Raw genomic sequence first — 6,479 nt, forward strand, 5'->3', positions numbered from 1 at the left:
GCCACGAATTGTCACGGTTCTCGCGACGCGAACTGCGCTGTCGAACAGTGCTCAGTTCGAAGTGAATAATTTCGAAGAGACCGTATTAATCTTAACGCGAAGCCTACCAGTCAAAATGACTGACATCGCGTTGTTTATTTACCAATTGTCGAAGTTATGAAGACGCATTGATGACCGGTAACGAGTTGACTCGTGATCTTATTGCCCAGACGTTGACAAATTGCCGGTCAATAATGCGCTAAGTGAGGATAGGATAAATCGTATTACTCAAGCTCGCATCGAAATAGAAATTGCAAAGAGCCGAAATAAATTCAGTCTTACCATTTTTATAAAGCTGCACGTGTTAGGCGCTTTTAGAGCTGCTTAATTTCACGAAACGGATCCTGTTACAGAAAGTAGGAATAAAATATCTGTAGGAATAGAATATAAATATATTAAAAATATATTAATATATAAAATATATATAATATATCATAATATATAGTAATATATTATATTAAAATATTATTAATATATTATAATATATTAATAATAATATATTAATATAATATATATAATATATAAAATATATTAAATTAAAATAAAGTAGGTACTAAAATATCCGAAATTTACGCGACGTTGTAAAATTGTGAAATACATTATGGCAAACGGGAGGTAAAACTGTATAGACTAATATCAAAGATGAAGAGAGAAAGTTGTGAATTCTACAACATCCTGCTAAAGTTATTATTGAGGCTTGTACAGTTGGTGTTCTTAGCTTTCGGTATATTAAAAAATTAACTGCCAAGAGATGCCTCTATGTCAAGGTTATTTTGTTTAATAGGTTTGGGTTAAGGAGTTTCGTACAATATAGGGCACTCGTGCTGTTAATTTAACACTTTGGGCGAGCTTGTTAATAGTTTTTATAATGCAAATTTTGAACTCACGCGTAAAGGACATATGAAAGACAATTTTGCTTTTCTTGGAAGAAACTTTGTATCTTTTTTTACCGAACTATTGTTCAACCGATTATATTTTACAAACGGATATCCAAGTTACGAGGTATTTGTCAAAACGATTTTGATGGACTTTACAAAAGGTACAGAAAAATAATAAACACGTGTCTTTTTGTTATCTGTCATTGTTCGCGTCGAAGGGTTGAAAGCAGCCCTCGAAGTTGGGGGTCGAAACCCTTTAATTTCGACAAACGCTCGTCCGTCGTATCGAATTGACGATATCGTTTTCTGAAGCGTTAAGTTCAGATCTGCGATCAGTGAACTTGGAAACGTTGCGTTAACAATTTTTATGGAAATCGAATCATTTTATCAAGCACCCGTCCGCCACATTGGATCGGCGATTTTGTTTTCTGATACTTTCAGCTCGGATTTGTAATCGAGGACCATGAAAACATTAAAACACAAATTGATCAGTTGAACAGAATCTTCTGATTTTAGCCAGGTTTTGACCATTTAGTATCATTATACAATGTGTCGATAGCTGAAGATGCGAGACGACCTTGTGTTCGCCGATGGCTTCGGCTTACATCTTCTTGGAGTTCGAGGATCGAGAGTTTCCGCGAGGACGGGATCGGATCTCAGTTGGCGAACAGAAAATCGAGTTCAACGGCGGGTTCGCGAAGTTTCGAAAGTTCATCCGAAGAACTACAACACGTTCGCCAGCATCATTTATTTGAATAATAGTCGCACGATAATATTTGATCGACGTTATAAAGCAGATATTAAGTCTCCGATGTCCGTTTGTTTGTCCTGTTCGACGGATTTCTTTCGGGTGTGAAATTGTAAATGAACTACAATTCATCGAGTAAAAATAGGTAAATCGTTATTTAACACGTTCCGTGCCACGTGTACCATCGATGGTACACGCTTGCATGTTTACTTAGTGAACTGAACAAATTGTTTACAAGAAATTTAGAACCGAAGAATCAATTTCCACCGCAAGAATGGGCGTTGATAAGTTTTTGTTACGTTGTTATGTATACGAGAATTAATAATTGCACGTAATACATCAAGTTTTAGTAAAATATCAAAGTGTGAAGATTCGAGTAAAAAAAGCTCGGCACGGAACGTGTTAAGGAACTGTCGAGCAAACTACGTTTGAGAAGTGAACGAGGGTTAAAAAGAAAATCCTCAACCCTAAACCGAACTATCTGCATCCGTAACTCTAAACTGAAGATCGCATAGCAACGTTCACATAATTTATTTGGCTTTGTGCACGAAATATTATGATAGTTTAATAAAAGAAAAAAGAATTTTCGTTGAGCTTGTTTCGAGAGAATTTACAGGAAAAGAGGATCGAAGAAATGAGCTCAATCTTTATTAAATAAATAGTTAGATAAAAGCGGGAGATAAGATTTAATAAATACTTAACCTATATGTTCCCCACTTATCTGTTACAAATTCACTATTGTTTATATTTGCTTGTTAGTCGAGCATGCAAATTCGAAACCTATTAATAATATTAATAAATAATAATTCTATTTATTTGAAGCAGCTGAACGTTGCCGAAGACTATTTCATGTGTATAGAATAACTTTATTAATCGCCTCGGGTAAAAACAATACTTCACTTTTACTTATAATTACGAACGGTTTGAATCGCTGTAACAAAATGAATATTTATACGTTAATAAACAAGCAATTCAGCCGGATCGGAGAAACTTTTTATTCAATGCCGTTTCAACATTTATTTAATTCCAAATCATAAGAAAACCACATTGGCTGCGTCGTTCAGTATTTTATTTATATTTACTATATCTTGTTTTCTCAGTCGATTTCATTCGAACTTATAAATTCTCGAGTAGCTTTCAATTTCATTCTCCCAAATGCTAATTTATCGAATCGAACGCGTTTAATTAATTTTCCTATGTTCTATCATCGCGTTTAACGGTCCTGGCTCGATGAACGAGTTTTAATTAAGCGCGATTCCCTTTATCGAATGAATTATGCATCGTCCCATTCATTTGCCCCGACGAAAGTCCTGGGCTCCGCGCGAGTTCAAAAGCGAATCAGACCGTTCCGTTGCATCTGCGAAATAATTTCGTTCGTAGCATCGGCAGGCGAAATGTTTTACTACAGGCGATTCCAAGAAGTTTGCCGCGCTATAACAACATTACGTGAGTTACTTATTGCGGCGTGAAAATCAGGTCAATGTAATAGCGGCGTGTCTTCGGATTCGTAAGGCCGGGGCAAGCGTGGAACGGGCAGCCGTGGAAACGATTGTTACCATTGTTACCGTTTCTTATACGCCGGGAGACCTTCGCAAGGGTTTTGTAATCTCATCGGCGCGATGCTTCCCGTTTCACTAATCGCGGATCAAACGAGCCCCTGATTATCTTATGTAAATTCGAGCCGGCCAAATAAACCTGCTTTTGTCGAACGAAGATAATCGTTATTCATCGTTCATCCGACGGATTATACACGGCTCGACGCTAGAAACAGAAAGTTTCATATTTATTCAGCTAATTAAATTGAGCCGGGAAGATGCTGTAATTGCTCGGAAACCGTACACCACGGACTGCTCGAAGCCCGAGTGGCCCAAATATTGCAAGTCCTTTCGCTCGTGAAAGTTGAAATATAGCCGGAGTATAGGTAATTAGTTGTCGTAAATTTATGTTAGCTGAAAGCAGAGATGGGCATTATTCGAATTGTTTCGAATAAATATTCATCTAAGACGATTATCCGAGAGTGGACTCATTTTAATCGAATATATTTGAAAGAAATAAATAACAAGTAAATTACTCTATCTATTTATTCGAGGAAATCGTTCGCGCAATGTTTTTACATTGTTAGATTCTGATGTTATTTCCGATTATTCTGACGTTGGATTCTAAAATTATTCGAATAATAATGCGGATATACTTGACTCTACGTAATTTTATAATAATAATATATTATAATATATATATATATATATAATTATTATATATATATTATATTATTATAATATATATATTATAATATATAATATAATATATAACAATTGCAACTGCTCAATGATCGATCTACTCAAAAGTAACAAACTTTACGATGCAACATTTGAAAAAAGGAAGATGGAGGAAATAAATCGATAAATTATGAAAAAACACTTCATATTTATTTTTATTCAAATCTGTACGAATAAATTTTTATTCAAATAGAATCCTATTCGAATGAATTCTTATGCGAATAAATTTTCATCCAGATAAATTTTTATTCGATTGGATATATATTTATAATATAATATATATATAATAAATATTTATAATATAATATATATATAATAAATATTTATAATATAATATATATATAATAAATATTTATAATATAAAATATATAGCCACGTTGTTTGTCCTTTCTCTTTGCAAAGCAATTTATAGTTATATTTATAGAAGTATAAACGCATACAGAGTGCAACATGCTAAGGTAATATTTTTTCATTTCCCCAATTTATTGTTAGCACCTAAATTAATTCCTTATTCACACGATAAATTGATTATTCCGGTAAGAAGATAATATCCAGTCAATTTATCACCGTTGGCGATCAAGAATATGCTATGCATTGCGTTTGGAGTCCCAGAAGCGTAGGTGCACAATTCGAGTAACAAACATACAAATATGCTTGCGTCGTTAAATGATGTTGCGAAATGCCTGTGATTATCGGACGGGGCTGTGAAATGCGAGTAAAAGCGGGGGAAGGAAAGAGTTGGATAATTTATGCATATATCCTCCTCTCGTAATTGCCATCGCGTTTCTCAACGTCTGTTTTGGTTTTTTGACTCGATGTTTGTTCGGGGAACATCGAAGAGCTCGGCACACATTCGAATATTTATTCGTTTCGTGATTTATAACTTCGATCGTTTCCCGACTTTACAAATTTCTCCGCTGAGAAATTGGATAACGCGATTCTTGGAACGTTCGCCGATTATGCTCGGCTGTGAACATCAATACGCGACACTAATTCGTGTCACGTGTGTTTAATTGACGACCACGGACATCTCGCGCGACGTCGACTCGAATCGATGGTTTTATATTTTCCATAGTTTTCCATAGCTTTCTTTAATTATCCATAGTTTTTTATTATCCATAGAACGTAACACAATTACCGAATCATACTTTTACCGTGTAATTTATCTGTTTCGCCACATAATTTTATTCTTAGTATCACGCTGTCCATTATACAGCGTACACTTACAAAGCGTATTCGCGTAAAAGTTGTTATTTAGACATATTTACAACTTACGGAATACACGCGCGTGCATGCGATAGAGCAACAATTGATCGCAATGTGATGATGTAATTATTACAGAAGACCGCTTGGAAATTATCTTGACCCTGAAACAGCCCGAAATCATGGCTGCGATCTGACCGTGGTGATAAGCTTAAATAAGGCAAGGCTTTTGATAAGATTAGTCATAGGTTGTGACAACAAAGCAATGGCCCACCCGCATGAGGGTAATGTGACCCATATACCTTGACCCACTGTCATGGGTTACAGGTAATATACACACCTATGTCCTACATCATCTTATCGTTTCTCTCGACGTTAACTAGAACTTCGATAACTCGGCTTGTGTACATGGTAATCCTGTCGGGGAGACAACAAGTATCTACGTTGTCTTTTTGATGAGCTGATTCCGTTCTGTTTTTTTTTTTTTTAATAAGACTATTTAGCCGATTAAGCTAATGAAACGTTCATTTACATAATGGATATATAGTATTTACGAGAAACTAACGTCTGTTATATAATATTATTATATAATATTGTATAATATAATATAATATAATATGATATAATATAATATGATATAATATAATATAATATAATATAATATGATATAATATGATATAATATAATATAATATAATATAATATAATATAATATAATATAATATAATATAATATAATATAATATAATATAATATAATATAATATAATATAATATAATATAATATAATATAATATAATATAATATTGTATAATATTGTTACATTTTCTTTATTAAAAATTGACAACGACAGTGGTCCCTTAACTAAATTTCGAATTTCAGAAATTCATCGTTTGTTTACTGAATGGAAAGCCATTGAGGAAGAGGCAGTATTAATTTGACATAATATTACTCGAATTACTGTAATTGCTGTAGCTTATTTTACATATAAATTATGTATATACGGGGTGTCCCGAAAATGCCTCGCAATCCGGATATAGGAGGTTCCTGAGGCAATTCGAAGTAACATTTTTCTTACTAGATTTTTTCTAAAGTACATTAAATAAAAATTCGAAAGTTAAGCGGTATTAATTACGTTCTTACTAATCAAATTAAGAAGATACAATAGATCAGCGCGAAAATGAATTTTCACATCTGCGCAAATTATTCTGTCATCCACATGCGGATGACCCGGCACTCGGCGTGCCAAGGGGTTAACCATAGCGCCCGGTCGTCGTTTTTCGTGACGCCCGGAGAGAATCAGGAAAGGTGAATCACCTGCGGCGGGGATGGCCAAGA

Source organism: Megalopta genalis, chromosome 13, assembly GCF_051020955.1.
Source record: "Megalopta genalis isolate 19385.01 chromosome 13, iyMegGena1_principal, whole genome shotgun sequence".
In the NCBI taxonomy this organism is placed as follows: domain Eukaryota; kingdom Metazoa; phylum Arthropoda; class Insecta; order Hymenoptera; family Halictidae; genus Megalopta; species Megalopta genalis.